The following is a 16,973-nucleotide window of genomic DNA, read 5'->3' on the forward strand; positions in this document are numbered from 1 at the left end:
AGAAAGGCTTCAGTTAGTGGAGCAATTCTTTCTCTAGTTTCTAGCTTGAGGGGATATTTTTAAACTTTTCTTAGCGTACCTTGTTTTCGAAGTTTTACCAGAACTAGTTTTGCCATCTTTGGTTGTCATGGCTTCTCATTTGCCCAAACCCCAGGGATTACAGCTTTCAAGATCCTTCTGGAATAGGGATAGCATCTTCATCTCCTGCAAACAGCAGGGCAGCTTGTAGAGCACAAGCCTGTCCGGGAGGTGCTTCTATTGATAAATATTCTGAGGAAAAAGTTATTTATGCATTGAGGTTTTTTTTGAAGCAGTTTTATTGAGGTATATTCACATTCCATATAATTCATCCAAAGTCAGTGGCTTTTAGTATAATCACCACAATCAAGTGTAGAACATTTTCTTTACTCCAGAAAGAAAAACCCCATAGCACTTAGCAGTCACCTCTCAATCCCTCATCCTTCCCCAGGCCTACACAACCACTAATCTAATTCTGTCTCTACAGATTTATTTATATTTACATTTTATATAAATGAAATAATTGAATATGAAATATTTGTGTCTGTTTTCAAATTAGCATAATTAAAAAAAACTTTATCAAAAAATTAAAAAAAAATTTCAAGCCAAATAAAACAAAGGAATAAGAAAAACAAATATCCTAAAATAACTGCATTGCTTCCAATATGTTCCTACCATACCCCAAGAAAATTGGTGAACCATAGTCATTCCTGAGCATTCACATATTATTAAGATTACCCTGAAAAGCTTATCTGTTTTTATTAGATTATCATTCTTCCCTCACTAGTTGCTCGGTCCCCTGTATTCTACAATAAAAGACACTTATTTTACATATTTCACAGAGTTCACATTAGTGGTAACATACAATATCTCTCTTTTTGTGTCTGGCTTATTTCGCTCAGCCTTATGTCTTCAGGGTTCATCCATGTTGTCATATGTTTTACCCTTGTTCCTTCTTACTGCTGCATAGTATTCCATCATGCGTATATACCACATTTTGTTTATCCACTCTTCTGTTGAAGGACATTTGGATTATTTCAGTTGCTTGACAATTGTGAACAATGTCGCTATGAACATCGGTGTGCAAATATCTGTTCGTGTCACTGCTTTCACATCTGGGCATTCACTGACAAGTGAAATTGCTGGATCAAAGGGTAACTTGGTATCTAGTTTTCTAAGGAGCTGCTAGACTGTCTTCCACAGTGGCTGCACCATTGTACAGTCCCACCAGCAATGGATAAGAGTTCCAATTTCTACACATCCTCTCCAGCATTTGTAGTTTCCTGTTTGTTTAATGGCAGCCATTCTAATTGGTGTGAGGTGATATCTTGTGGTATTGATTTGCATCTCCCTAATAGCTAGTGAAGATGAACATTTTTTCATGTGTTTTTTAGACATGTATTTGCTCTTCAGAGAAATGTCTTTTCATATCTTTTGCCCATTTTATAATTGGGTTGTTTGTACTATTGTTGTTGAGTTGTAGGGTTTCTTTATATATGCAAGATATCAGTCTTTTATCAGATACATGGTTTCCAAATATTTTTTCCCATTGAGTTGGCTACCTCTTCACTTTTTTGACAACTCCTTTGAAGTACAGAAGCTTTTAATTTTGATGCGTTCCCATTTATCTGTTTTTTCTTTCATTGCTTGTGCTTTGGGTGTAAGGTCTAAGAAGCCACCTCCTAATACTAGGTATTGAAGATGTTTCCCTACATTAACTTCTAGGAGTTTTATGGTAATGTCTCTAATATTGAGATTTGTGATCCATTTTGAGTTAATTTTTGTGTAAGTGTGAGGTAGGGGTCCTCTTCCATTCATCTAGATATGGATATCCAACTCTCCCAGCCCCATTTGTTGAAGAGACTGTTATGTACCAGTTCAGTGGACTTGGGGACCTTATCAAAGAACAGTTGACCATAGATCTGGGAGTCTATTTCTGAAGCCTCAATTCTATTTCATTGATCAATATGTCTATCTTTGTGCCAATACCATGCTGTTTTGACTATTGTGTCTTTATAGTAAGCTTCAAAGTCACGAAGTGTGGGTCCTCCAACTTCATTTTTCTTTTTTACAATGTTTTTAGCAATTTGAGGCATCTTTCCCTTCCAAATAAATTTGATAACTAGCTTTTCCAAGTCTGCAAAGTAGGCTTTTGGAATTTTGATTGGGATTGCATTGAATCTGTAGATTAGTTTGGGTAGGATTGTCATCTTAACGACGTTTAGCCTTCCTATCCATGAACATGGAATAATTTTCCATCTCTTTAGATCTCCTTCTATTTCTTTTAATAAAGTTATGTGATTTTCTGTGTTGAGGTCTTTTACATCCTTGGTTAAGTTTATTCCTATGTACTTGATTTTGTTAGTTGCTATTGAGAATGGAATCTTTTTCTTGAGTGTCTTTTCAGTTAGGTCATTTCTACCATATAGGAACATTACTGACTTAAATGCATTAATTTTGTATCCTGCCACTTTGCTAAATTTGTTTATTAGCTCAAGTAGCTGTGTCATGGATTTCTCAGGGTTTTCCAAATATAAGATCCTATAATCTGCAAATAATGACAGTTTTACTTCTTCCTTTCCAATTTGGATGCCTTTTATTTCTTGGTCTTTCCAGATTGCCCAGGCTAGCACTTCTAGCACAATGTTGAATAACAGTGGTGACGGTGGGCATCCTTGTCTCATTTCTGATCTTAGAGGGAAGGCTTTCAGCCTCTCACCATTGAGTATTATGCTGGCTGTGGGCTTTTCTTACATGCCCTTTATCACATTGAGGAAGTTTCCTTTAATTCCTACCTTTTGAAGTGTTTTTATCAAAAAAAGATGCTGAATTTTGTCAAATGCTATTTCAGCATCTATTGAGATGATCATTTGATTTTTCCCTTTTGATTTGTTAATGTATTGTATTACATTGATTGATTTTCTTATATTAAACCATCCTTGCATGCCTGAAATGAATCCCACTTTGTCATGGTGTATGATTTTTTAAATGTGTCTTTGGGTTTGATTTGCAAGTATTTTGTTGAGAATTTTTGCATCTGTATTCATGAGAGAGATTGGCCTATGGTTTTCCTTTCTTGTAGCATCTTTACTCGGTTTTGGTATGAGAGTGATGTTGGCTTCGTACAATGAGTTAGGTAGTGTTCCATTTTCTTCAATTTTTTTTTTGGGGGGGGTGGCGGACAAGGGCTTAGTGGTGAATGTAGGATGATCTAGAAAGATTGGTGGGGGTTGGTGGGGTAGTTGGGAACTCACTCACCAGGAATGTATTATGTAAGTAAGCAGGAAGGAGGGTGGTATTGACATCTTCACCAGAATCATCTAACAACACCCCTGGAGGCCAGCATGCTATGTTAGTGACTGGTCAGTGATTCCTTCCCCCAAGCTGGTGCTATAGTCTTAGAGTTTCCAATTTGAGATAATGTCACTTTTTTGAGAATTGGTGTCACACTTTTTTAGAAATCAGTGTGAGGGAGGCATGTGGGAAACAGGAGGAGGAACTGGAGAAGGCAAGAAATTCAGCCCACAGCACAGAGCAATGGCTGCTCCAAACCCAGCTCTGGTATTTGAGGCAGCTCTGCCATCTTGTGGAATAAATGCTTAGTGAGTTTTGTTGGGGCAGCGTGTGATCTGCATTTTAGGGCAGAGTACTGAAAAGTTAACCATTAACTGGGATCTATCTGCTGGCAGGGTTGGTTTTCTCCCATTTAGCTATTTTGGGGCCTTAGTGTATTTTTCCTGCATATATATATATGTATATTTTAATTAAATTCAGTTTCATTGAGATATATTCACATACAATACAGTCATCCATGGTGTACAATCAACTGTTCATAGTACCATCATATAGTTATGCATTCATCACCACAATCTGTTTTTGAACATTTTCCTTACACCAGGAAGAATAAGAATAAAAAATAAAAGTAAAAAAGAACACCCAAATCATCCCCCCAATCCCACCCTATTTTTCATTTAGTTTTTGTCCCCATTTTTCTACTCATCCGTCCATACACTGGATAAAGGAAATGTGATCCACATGGTTTTCACAATCACACTGTCACCCATTGTAAGCTACATTGTTGTACAATCATCTTCAGGAGTCAAGGCTACTGGGTTGGAGTTTGATAGTTTCAGGTATTTGCTTTTAGCTATTCCAATACATTAAAACCTAAAAAGGGTTATCTATATAGTGCGTAAGAATGTCCACCAGAGTGATTTCTCGACTCCATTTGAAATCTCTCAGCCGGTGAAACTTTATTTCGTTCCATTTCACATCCCCCTTTTGGTCAAGAAGATGTTCTCAATCCCATGACTGGGTCCAGATTCATCCCCAGGAGTTATATACTGCGTTGCCAGGGGGAGTCAGATCCCACATAGGGGGCAGGACAGTGAGTTAAGCTGCCGAGTTGAGCCAAGTGTTTTTATCACACACACAATTCTACCATGGAATGTGCTGCAGGATTGTGGTCGAAGGACCAGCATCCACATCCCTCTTCTGCCATAAACTTATTAATTTGGGCCTTTTGGCAAAGTCTCTGAACCTCCCCCAAACTCACTTCCTTAGCTGTAGAACAGGGATGCTAGCCCCTCCTTGGGGGGTTGAGGTGATTGAGTCATTCCTAAAGCAAATATTTAGGAAGTGCCATTGTGCTAGACACGGAACATAAACCAGTGAACAAAGTCCTTGCTCTCCAGAGTGTAAAACAGCATTTTTTAGTGATATATATTAGTGATAAGTGCTAAGAAGAAGAAGCCAAGTGAAGTAGACAGTGATAGTGGGAGGGTCTGAGGGTTTTGTGTTCAGGTGTTGGGAGAATGCACAGACCTGAGGGCCATATCCATGTGGATATGGGACAGTGGAGAGTGCAGAGAATTCCAGGCAGCAGCATGCAAGTTCAGAGGCCCTTAGGAGGGATGTGCATGGAACAGCAAGGAGGGAAGTTGTTGAAGTATCTATAGTCATTAGGGAGACTGGTCTGTAGTTTTCCTTTCTTGTAGCATCTTTACCTGGTTTTGGTATTAGAGTGATGTTAGCTTCATCAAATGAGTTAAGTAGTGTTCCATTTTCTTCAATGTTTTGAAAGAATTTTACATAGGATTGGTGTCACATCTTTTTGGAAAGTTTGGTAGAATTCCCTTGTGAAGCCATCTGGCCTTGGGTTTTTATTTGTGGGAAACTTTTTGATGACTGATTGGATCTCTTTGCTTGCGATTGGTTTGTTGAAGTCTTCTGTTTCTTTTCTGGTCAGTCTAGGTTGTTCATGTGTTTCCAGGAAATTATCCATTTCCTCTAAATTATCTAGTTTGTTGGCGTACAGTTGTTCGTAGTATCCTCTTATGATTTTTTAAATTTATTCGGGATTCTCAGTAATGTCCCCTCTCTCATTTATGATTTTGTTTATTTGGGTCTTCTCTCTTTTTGATTTTGTCAGTCTAACTAATCTTGTTGATCTCAAAGAACCAACTTTTGGTATTATTTATTCTCTCTATTGTTTTTTTTTTTTTTGATCTCCGTATCATTTACTTCTGCTTTAATCCTTGTTATTTCTTTTCTTCTACTTGGTTTAGGATTAGTTTACAGTTCATTTTCTAGCTTCTTCAGTGGTTCCATTAGTTCTTTGATTTTAGCTCTTTCTTCCTTTTTAATGTGTGCATTTAGAGCTATAAATTTCTCCCTCAATACCACCTTCGCTGCATCCCATAAGTTTTTTTTTTGTTTGTTTGTTTTTATTTTTGTTTTTGGCTTTTATAAAGGGGATTTATTAGGTTACAGATTTACGGTTCTAAGGCCATAAAAGTGTTCAAACTAAGGCATCAATAAGAGGATACTGAAGAATGACTGATGGCCGTTCTGGAATACCTCTGTCAGCTGGGAAGGCACATGGCTGGCATTTGCTGGGCCTTTGCTCTTGGGTTGTGTTTCAAAGTGGCTTTCTCCAAAATGTCTTTGGGCTTCTGTCTCTCTTAGCCTCTGTTAGCTCTCTGCTTAGTTCTCCTGGGGTGCTTCTCTCTAAGTATCTGGGCGTCCTCTCTTAGCTTCTCCAGGGCAAACTCTGGGCTTCATCTCTTACCTTAGCATCTCCTATCATCCTTCTGTCTGCATGTCCCAGTGTCTCCAAGCATCTGGGTCTGTGTCAGCTCTTAGCTTCTCCCTGGGGTAAACTCAGGGTTACATATCTTAGCTTCTCTCCAAAATGTCTTTCTCAGCTTCTCTGGGCCCCTTCTCTCCGTGAACTCTCTTGAAGGACTCCAGTGATCTAATTAATACCCACCTGGAATGGTCAGTGGAAATGATCTAATCAAAAGATCTCGCCCTAATCAAAAGACTAATAAGTCTGCCCCCATAAGATTGCATTAAAGAACATGGCCTTTGTGGGTGACGTAATAGATTCAAACCAGCACACCGAAGATGTCCCAACATAACAGTTTGATAAATAGTGTTATTTTATACAGTCTATAGAAGTGTTGTTGAGAAGCATATTTATTAAAATGGAAAGAAGTTCAAGAAATAGTATTTTGTGCTCTCTTATTTTTTAAGATGGAATTTTTTTAATTGAGATTCTTCACTTACAATACAATTATCCAGAGATCCAAATTGTAGTCAGTTGCCCATGGTACTACCATACAGCTTTGCATCCATCATCACAATTTTTTTTTTCAATTTTTAGAACATTTTCATTACTCCAGAAAAGAAATGAAGAAAAGAAAAGGAAACTCAAATCCTCCCATATCCCTAACCACCCCGCCTCCATTGTTGACTCATAGGATTGGTATAGTACGTTTGTTACTGTTGATGAAAGAATGTTAAAATACTACTAACTGTAGTATATAGTTTGCAATAGCTATATATTTTTTCCTGTATACCCCTCTATAATTAACTTCTAGTTATAGTGTCATACATTTGTTCTGGTTCATGAAAGAGATTTCTGATATTTGTACAGTTAATCACGGACATTGCCCACCACAAGGTTCCCTGTTTTATACATTCCCATCTTTTAACCTCCAACTTTCCATCTGGTGACACACATGACTCTGAGCTTCCAATTTCCACCCCATTCACGTACCATTCAGCACTGTTAGTTGCTCTCACAAAGTGCTACTGTCATCTCTGTCCATTTCCAAACATTTAAGTTCAACCTAGTTGAACATTCTGTTCATAATAAGCAGCTGCTCCCCATTCTTTAGCCTTGTTCTATATCCTGGTAACTTTTATTTTGTGTCTGTGGTTTACATATTATAATTACTTCATATCAGTGAGACACTGAAATATTTGTCCTTATGTGTCTGACTTATTTCAGTCAATATAGTGCCCTCAAAGTTTTTATATCAACCCATTTTTTTGACAGTTTTGTTGACACACCATGCATTCTGTCCTGAGTAAACAACTGATGGTTCCCTGTATAGTTATGTATTTATGTATTCACCACCATCACCATTATCTATATAAGGACATCTCCATTTCTTCCACAAAGCAGGAGGAAGAGTCAAAGAAGGTAGAGAGACAAAAGAAAAAGGAAAAAGAAATAGAAAAAAAAAGAAAAACTTGACAGCTGGGAAGCAACAAAAGGAAAGACAGCATTAAACTAAAGTAGAATAAAGATTCAGACAACATTACCAATGCCAGGAGTCCCATACCCTTCCCTTATGTCCCCCTCTAATATGCATTTAGCTTTGGTATATTGCCTTTGTTACATTAAAGGAAGCATAATAAAATGTTTGTGTTAATTACAGTCTCTAGTTTGCATTGATTGTATTTTTCCCCCAATATCTCCCTATTTTTTACACCTTGCAAGATTGACATTCATTTAGTGCTCCCTCATGAAAAAACATATTTGTACATTTTATCACAATTTTTGAGCACTCTAGGTTTCACTGAGTTATACAGTCCCAGTCTTTATCTTTCCTCTTTCCTTTTGGTGTCCTGCATGCTCCTAACCTTCCTGTTTCAACCATATTCACAGTCCTCTTTGTTCGGTGTATTTACATTGCTGTGCTACCATCACCCAAAATTGTGTTCTAAACCTCTCACTCCTGTCTCTTCCTGTCTGTAGTGCTCCCTTCAGTATTTTCTGTAGAGTAGGCATCTTGTTCACAAACTCTCATTGTCTGTTTGTCAGAGAATATTTTATACTCTCCCTCATATTTGAAGGACAGTTTTATAGAATATAGGATTCTTGTTTGTTGGTTTTTCTCTTTCAGTATCTTAAGTATATCACACCACTTCCTTCTTGCCTCCATGGTTTCTACTGAGAAATCTGCACATAGTCTTATCAAGCTTCCTTTGTATGTGATGGATCACTTTTCTCTTGCTGCTTTCAGGATTCTCTCTTCGTCTTTGATGTTTGAAAATCTGATTATTAAGTGTCTTGGCATAGGCCTATTCAGAGTTATTTTGTTTGGGGTACCCTGCATTTCTTGGAACTGTAATTTTTATGTCTTTCATAAGAGATGGGAAATTTTCATTGATTATTTCCACAATTATTGGTTCTGTCCCTTTTCCCTTCTCTTCTCCCTCTGGGACATCCATGACACATACATTCAAGCATTTCATGTTGTCATTCAGTTCCCAAAAATGTTGCTCATATTTTTCCATTCTTTTCCCCATCTGGTCTTCCATGTGTAGGATTTCAGGTGTCTTGTTTTCCGGTTTCTGAGTGTTTTCTTCTGCCTCTTAAGATCTTCTGTTGTATGCTTCCATTGTGTCTTTCATCTCTTGTGTTGTGCCTTTCATTTTCATAGGTTCTGCCAGTTGTTTTTTTGAACTTTTGCTTTCTACCTTATGTAGGCCCTGTGTTTTCATTATATGCTTCATCTCTTTTGCCTTATCTTCCCTAAATTTTTTGAATTGATTTAGCATTAGTTGTTTGAATTCATGTATCTCAGTGGAAGTGGAAGTTTGTTCCTTTGACTGGGCCATAACTTTGTTTTCCTTAGTGTAGCTTGTAGTTTTCTGTTGTTTAGGCATCTAGTTTCCTTGGTTACCTCAGTCAGGTTTTCCCAGACCAGAACTGGCTCAGGTACCAGAAGGAGGAAATATTCATCACCAGGTTTCCCTGAGGTTGTGTCTTCAAAGATTGACACACCCTGTGAGGCCTCTAGCCGTTGTGCTTCTCCTAATCTGTACAGCACGTGGTGCCTGTCAGCCTATAGCTCCTGCCTGGTGTAAGGAGGTGTGGCTCTTTAATTCTCAGCTTAAGTTGTTTCTGATTTGATTGTTTTTCCCCAGGCCCTGGGGTCTGGTTCTGCATGGAAGGTGGGTAGTAGAGCTGGGCACCACCTCCTTACTCTTAGGGAAGATACACTCCCTAGGGAGTTTTCATTTGCATTTAAATAGGTTCTTTGTCTCTCTCACTCTGCTGTTTCTACCACTGTCTGGGTCAGAGCACTGGGAACTGAAAATGGCTAAGGCTTTCTCCATTGAGCCACTCAGGTTTAGAGAGAGATAAAGGGATAGAAAGCCCCCTTTCAGGGTCAGTCCACAGCCCCCAGTTTCACCCTTTGGCCAGAGATAGCACCTGGTCCTCTGGGCTCACCCTCCTGAGACAGAGAAGTTCCCTGGCTCTTCAAGGTCAGTCGTCACTAAAAGCCTTTGTCTGCTTGTTGGGGATTTTCAGCTTGGGTTGAGCAGTCCACGTTTGCCAATTAAAACTCCAGTTGGAGCTGGCCTGAGGTATATTCGCTTGTTCAGAGAGTGCTGCTCTCTATCTCAGTGTGGCTTTGCAGTTCGGGCTGCTGTGGGAGAGAAGGGGCTCCCAGCTTATGTCCACAGTTTCTACTCACAGATTCCACACTGTAATCTCAAGCATTCCTCCCAAACCAGGTTGGTGCACAATGTGTAGACAGTCATGGTTGTCCCCCAGCAGTTATTCCATATCATTTACTAGTTGTTCCTGGTTGTTTATTAGTTGCTCCGGGGGGACTAACTAACTTCCTTTTCTCTCTATGGTGCCATCTTCTTCCATCTCCCTGGAATGGTTTTTTTACTCCAAACCACCTTTCCCATTGCTTATAGAGCTCTTCTCCCCCAAATTTTACCTATAGAGTAAAATTCCCAGTTTGGTATATAAGTATCTTCCCGATATGTGGCCTTGGCCTGTTTTCTCAGCTCTGTGCTTATGGCCCCATCTCCCATACCCTACATTCCTTCCACAGGAAACTTCTCACCACTACCCAGTCATACCTGCTTTTATCCCATAAGTTTTGATATGTTGTATTCTCGTTTTCATTTGTCTCTAGATATTTTGCAATTACTCTTGGAATTTCTTCTTTAACCCACTGATTGTTTCGTAGTGTGTTGTTTAACCTCCAGATTTGTGAATGTTGTAGATTTTTGTATTAACTTCTAGTTGTATTCCTTGTGACCATAGAATGTGCTTTGAATAATTTCAATCTTTTTAAAGTTATTGAGGCTTGTTTTATGCTTCAGCGTATGATCCATCCTGGAGAATGTTCCATGTGTATCCTGTTTTTTGGGAGTGTTTTGCTCTGTGTATGCCTCTTAAGTCTAATTCATTTATCACATTGTTTAGGTTCTCAATTTCCTTATTGGTCCTCTGTCTTGTTCATTTATCTATAGGAGAGAGTGGTATATTAAAATCTCCCACAATTATTGTGGAAACATCTACAGCTCCCTTCTGTTTTGCCAATGTTTGTCTCATGTACTTTGGAGCATCTTGATTGGGTGCATAAATATTTATGACTGTTACTTTTTCTTGTTGACTTGTCCCTTTTATTAGTATATAGTGTCCTTGTTCATCGCTTATGACATCTTTGCATTTAAAGTCTATTTTATCTGAGATTAATATTGCTACACCTGCTTTCTTTTGGCTGTAGCTTGCATGGAATATTTTTTCCATCCTTACACTTTCATTTTCTTTGTGTCTCTGGGTATAAGATGAGTCTCTTGTAAGCAACATATTGATGGTTCATATTTTGAATCCATTCTGCCAATCTATATCTTTTAATTGGGGAGTTTAATCCATTCACATTTAATGTTTTTACTGTGAAGGCAGTTCTTGAATCAGCCGTCTTATCCTTTGGTTTTTATTTGTCAGATGTATTTTTTCCTCTTTCTTTTTATTCCCTTTAATGTACCCTTACTAAAACTCTTCAGTTCTGTGCCCTTCTCCAGATCTCTCTTTCTTTTTTATCTCAGCCAGTAGAGCTCCCTTTAGTGTTTCTTGTAGGGCAGGTCTATTCTTAGCAAATTCTGTCAGCATTTGTTTGTCTTTGAAAATATTAAGCTCTCTTTCAATTTTGAAGGAGAGCTTTGCTGGATAAAGAATTGTTGGCTGGCAATTTTTCTCTTTCAGAATTTTGATTATGTCATACCACTGCCTTCTCATCTCCATGGTGGCTGCTGAGCAGTCACTACTTATTCGTACGTTGTTTCCCTTGTATGTGGTAAATTGCTTCTCTCTTACTGCTTTCAAAACTTTCTCCTCTTCAGCATTTGATAATCTGATCAGAATGTGTCTTGGAGTGGGTTTATTAGGATTTATTCTATTTGGAGTTTGTTGGGTGTTATGATTTGCATATTTATGTCATTTAGAACAGTTGGGAAGTTTTCCCCAACAATGTGGGTTTGAATAGTCTTCCCAGCCCTTTACTCTTCTCTTCCCCTTTTGGAACACCGATGATTCTTATATTTGTGTGCTTCATATTGTCCTTCATTTCCCTGAGATCTACTTCAAATTTTTAGATTTTTTTCACCATTCATTCTTTTATGCTTTTACTTTCACACTATCTTCAACTTTGCTAATTTTTTCCTCTGTCTCTTCAAATCTGGTCTTATGTGTCTCAAGAATCTTTTTAACTTGGGCAATGGAACCTTTTGTTTCCATAAAATCCGCTATTTTTAAAATTTACCCTTGCAAATTCTTCTTTATGCTGTTGTAGGGTCTTCTTCATATCTTTTATATCCTGAGCCATGATATTGATATTTGTGAGTAGTTCTTTGATTAATTGCTCCAAATTCTGTGTCTCCTCTGGCTTTTAAATTTGGGTGTTTTGGATTATCCATATCTTCCGGTTTCTTCTTATGCTTTATAATTTTCTGTTGTTTTTGGCCTCTTAGCATTTGCTTATCTTGATAGGGTTCTTTTAGAGTATACTGGCTTATTTGAGCACTTATCTATAATTTGACAGACTTACAGCTTGGATGCATGCACTTTTCCTGACCTATCTGCAGATGGCACTCCTGAGCCACTTCTTACCCTCAAGCCAGTTCTCCCCAACTTTGTCCATGCACTCAGTGGGGGTCCAAACCATGTGGAAGTCCAATCAGTGCACCTATTTTCTGTTTGCAGTGGGGACTGCCAGCCCTGTGGGGGGGGGCATGCCCTATGCAGTTTGGCAGGGAAGCCGCTTCAGGACATAGTGATCCCAGCCTTTCCCGGGGCTGTGAGTGGAGTACTCTTGGGCTACAGAGTTGTGTGTCTCCCCCTCCTGTTCAGATGCCCCGCAGTCCCTCTCTGGGAGCGCCCACAGGTCCCTGAGATTGGGGGAGGGTTCCTGGCACTTCTGTGCGGCACTCCTGCCTCTATGCTGTGCACACCATTTGCTTCTGTGGAGGAAGAGCAGATGCCATCACAAGCCTGCCAAATTCCGAATTCCCTTAAGGGACCTCTTGGCCATGGCCCTGCCAAGGGGTGACTTCCAAGCCAGCTGCAAAGATGGCTGCATGGTATGTGGAAAGCTACCCCCTTCTGTGATCTTTTGCCTGCTACAACAGCTAGTTCCTGGCACAGGGGTTCCTGGCCGCAGGTCTGTGAATGGTTATCACTCACGCCAGGTACTGAGGAGGGTGTGCAGCGTGTGGAAGGTCACTCCCCAGTGCGCTTGTCTTCAGCTCCGGCTGCCCTTTCCCCATTGGTGTTCTGGGCCGAACACTCACCCAAACACAGCTTCACTCATCCGAACACAGCCTCTCAGTTTCTCCAAGCACACGGTCGCTATGGGTGGAGAGGTCCCTGCCTAGCTGGTGGAACTCTGGAACCACTCTTCTCGGGCACTTTCTGTTCTTTATCTGGTGTTCCTCAAGGAGGAGAGGTTTGTTCGGTCTCTCCTAATCCTCCGTCTTGTCCATAATTTCATCCAGGCTAAGATTTCATCAGTTGTAATAGGTGTCTTTGTATGTACCACTGGCTGGGGTGGAGAAGCAGGAAAAGTATCTGTGGCAGAGGAACAAGGTCCACTTCCACCTCATCCCAGATGGCAACTGCCCGTACTGCTAGTGCATTGAGTTTAGTTAATAAGTCTCTTCCTAACAAGGGGACTGGACATTCGGACACATACGTGAAACTGAGTTTTTACATTTTTCGTTCCAATTAAACAATCCAGTGGTTGTAAGAAGGGCTTCCATGTGCTTTTACTAGATACTCCCATTATAGTGACTAATTGGTTATAAATAGCATTAGGTCTTTTGTTTTAACACTGAATATGTAGCTTCTATCGACATGGTCACTCGAGGCTCGGGTGGGAGATGGAGAGGAGTGAGGTTCCCTCTAGTGGAGCCCCCAGCCTCTTCATTCCTAGTCTCTGTCTTGTCATCATGGGGGCATCTGGAATTTGAGTCTCCCTGTCCCTCCGAGTCTTCCCTCGAGGGAAACTGGGGCAGTCCCTCTTCCAATGCCCTTTTTCTTTGCAGTACACACACTTGTTGGTCTCCAGCTTTCTAGAGACTTCCCTGGTCCTTGAATTGGGCTCAAAGTGCTTACCTTTTCATAGTTTGAAGGTCTTATTTGTCATGAGTTGATCCTTGCTCCCGTGAGGGCTGCTTGTCTTTCCATGCTTTGGTCCTCTAGTGCTGATCATTTCTTGAGCTATTGATTCTCATTGACTTGATCTTTGTTATTATAGATCTTAAAAGTGATTTCCACCCATCTATAAATAGGTCACCCTAGTTCCTCGTCTAAATTTTTGTACTTTCTTCCTTATACCAGGAAATAAAAGTCATATTTATGTTTCTAGCATTTTCTGGGCTTTCCGGGTCTATGTCAGTGCATTTTGTCTGTAAGTATCATAGATTCTTTCTAGGAAGGCTGAAGATGTTTTCTGTAGGCCTTTGTATTGTTGAACTTTTTGCAAATTTCTGGGTCTAGGAACTCCATTTCATATGCCTACTTTAATACCGTCTATAATGTTCCAATTTGGCTCAGTCTCCACCATCATTTGGACCCCACCCTGGGTCTGTTACTGGTACAGCCAAATGTGCTCCAGCATGTGCTGGATTACCGGGCAGTTCACCTCGTATTCTATCTGCTTCCTGATTTGCTTTTTCTATTTTCATCCTTCTTCCTTCTCCTGTCTATTTAATAAAGCTTGTATATATCCAAGTTGGGATTGTAGGCTGAAAATACAGAAGAGGTTAGACTTTCCATTTTCCTGGGATTTTCTCTATAGAGAGGATTGCTATTTTTCCAACTGTACAAATCCGAGGTGGAAAGGGGGGTCTGTGCATATGCAGATTCCCTCAGTCTCCCTTGTTCATCTTTTCCTGCTGGTACTCATCAGAGGGAGGAAGCTTTTCCGGTGGCTCTGCTGCTGGTTTTAGAGAGTCGCCCTGGCCAAATTGAGTACCCTGCTGGGTACGTGAGGAAGAGACCATTTCTCTTTCCAGTTCTGATTTCTTTAATTCGGGTAAGGGGGTATACAGAGTCAAAGGAGAAAGTATGGGGTTGAGGGCATGGTGAAGGAGGGGAAGGAAGTGGAGTGGAGGAAAACGGGGAGAAAGGGGTGGAGGGGAGAAAGAGGCATTCCCTCCCTCCCCTCCCGATTATCCGGCTCCTTGGTTGTAAGGGGGAGGCAGAGGAGTGGATGAAGGTTAATACAGGGTCTGTTGGGTCCTCTGGTTTAGAATCAGGGAGGACGGTTTTCACTTCTGTTTGAGTTTTTAACTGACATCTCAGGTAAGATAGTACCATTTCCTCATTGTACAGCTTGTTGGGAAAGGCAAAAGTAAAAGATTCAACATACATTAATTCATCCCATTTCTTCTTCCCTTTACAGAACAGTTCTCAGTGCAGTAAAATATCCTTATCCAGTGTTCCATTTTCACACCATTTCCCTTCTGCTTCTAACACATGGCCAGCCCAAGCAGTGTTACAGTAAGGAATCATTCTCTGCTTTTTCATGGACACGTAGGCAAATTCATCCCAATTCCTTAGAGTGCAGACAAATGGGCTATGTTTAGGAATAATGTTAGTATTCCCCATGTCATAATCTTCTAGTACAGGCTTATTAATAATAGCTAATATTAACACTAAGTATCACTGACTACCAATTTTTACACTTAATCATAAACCAGTATACCACATATGCATCTATATATAATACAAGGTGCACTTATATGCTCAGGGACTCAAAGGCTTATTGTTAGGGGGCTCATCCCTATTTAGGGGTCTCCAACCCTCTTTTATAAGGTATAGTGCTTAGAGCAAGGGGAACCGTCTGGAGGCAGGACCTTGGCCTCAAATCGGGTCTAAGGGACTCTAACCCATTTTCTTTCCTCCTGGTTTGCCTCTGCCTTGATAACTTACCCAATCTGATCTCTGGTCTTGGAACTGTTTCTCCCTTTGAAGTGTTGAAGTGCCAGTGAGCCTGGAATGCCAACTGGATGGGATAAACTCAGCTTGGTCTCTAGGCTAACTGGTCTAGGTGGCCACAAAGACTCTATTGCTCTGCTCGCCCATCTAGCTGGGGCCCCAGATCCTTGGGCAGTCACACTCCTTACGGACCATCCATCCCATGGGTCACCGGTTGATACTGGACAAAAATGCAGATTTGCTGCCCTATGCGCTCAATGACTGATCCCAAGACACTGGGATTTCAGAGAGAGAGGAGCTTTACTTGTGGTGTGCAGCCCAACGAGACCAGGAGGCTAAAACTCAGCTCTGTCTCCCCGAGGTGCAGAAACTTGGAGAGTTTTATAGTATTCAAACAGAGGCAGGCAGGCTTAGGGTAGTGAGCAAGGTGGTTAATTCTGGGCTGACTCATGTTACTTCTTTATAAATTATTAGGGAGCTACGTGCAAGGGACCAGGCTTCAGGATTGTAACATAAGATAAGAGGCTGCAAGCAGGGCCAGTCACGAATTGTCCTGTTAGTGTCCAGTTACATAACCTGAGAGATAGGTGAGCCTTGGCAGAGCTTGTCATCAGTTATAATGTGAGATATCATTATCCAAACATACGAGCATCTGGGTTACAGTTCAGAGCCTTACAACATTTACAGGTATTTGCTACTTCAAAGGTAAACAGACATTAAGACAAGATAGGGGTTTACTGGCAGGACCAGTCACCTGTCTTCATTTACAGATAAGGTTTGTACAGACACACAATAAAGCATTATTATCAGAGCATCCGGGCATCCGGGTTACAGCTCAGTGCCTTAAGTAGTTACAGGTTTTTGCTTCTGGCGACTTCAAAAGGTTACAGATCTCAAGACTGTACAAAAGCTCAGTGAGGCTGTTTATATTTTAGATAGAGAAGTATTCTGGCTTCATCAAAGATTAGCACATTTTTGGGTTACAGTTCATTTAAGTTTTGACTATTTTACTATATGTATATATATGCATATATATATATCAAGAATATAATAGAAATAAGAGCTAATTTTATAAAGTAATTCAGTTGCTACAAAAGGTAGTACACAGTTGCAGGTTTCACTGGCATTTGGTGGTGTCAGTGTTTTGGATTTTAGCCATTCTAATCAGGGAGCAGTGGTATCTAGTTGTTGTTTTTCTCCCATTACTTTTTGTTTTCATTAATTCTGGGAGTTTGCTCTCTTTATAACTCTGCTAGAAGACTCAAGATGTAGCCTATTATCCTATATGGACTATATCCGGTCAGAGTGTCTCCCAGAGCTGGAAGATTTTCTGAGAGCAAAGGTCTGTTTGCCAAGCGTGGTGCACAGTGATGATCTTTAACCCCAGGCCCCTGAGGTCGGGGACCGTGCT

The 16,973-nt window shown here is 40.3% G+C and overlaps 1 protein-coding gene across 2 annotated transcripts in view; it reads left to right on the forward strand.

Annotated features, from left to right (window-relative positions):
- The window catches only part of LOC119515351 (adipocyte plasma membrane associated protein), a 92,182-nt gene that overhangs the window by 53,072 nt on the left and 22,137 nt on the right, over positions 1-16,973 (forward strand). The gene's annotated exons all lie outside the window — the stretch shown is intronic.

Source organism: Choloepus didactylus, chromosome 19 (genome assembly GCF_015220235.1).
Source record: "Choloepus didactylus isolate mChoDid1 chromosome 19, mChoDid1.pri, whole genome shotgun sequence".
Taxonomy (NCBI): Eukaryota; Metazoa; Chordata; class Mammalia; order Pilosa; family Megalonychidae; genus Choloepus; species Choloepus didactylus.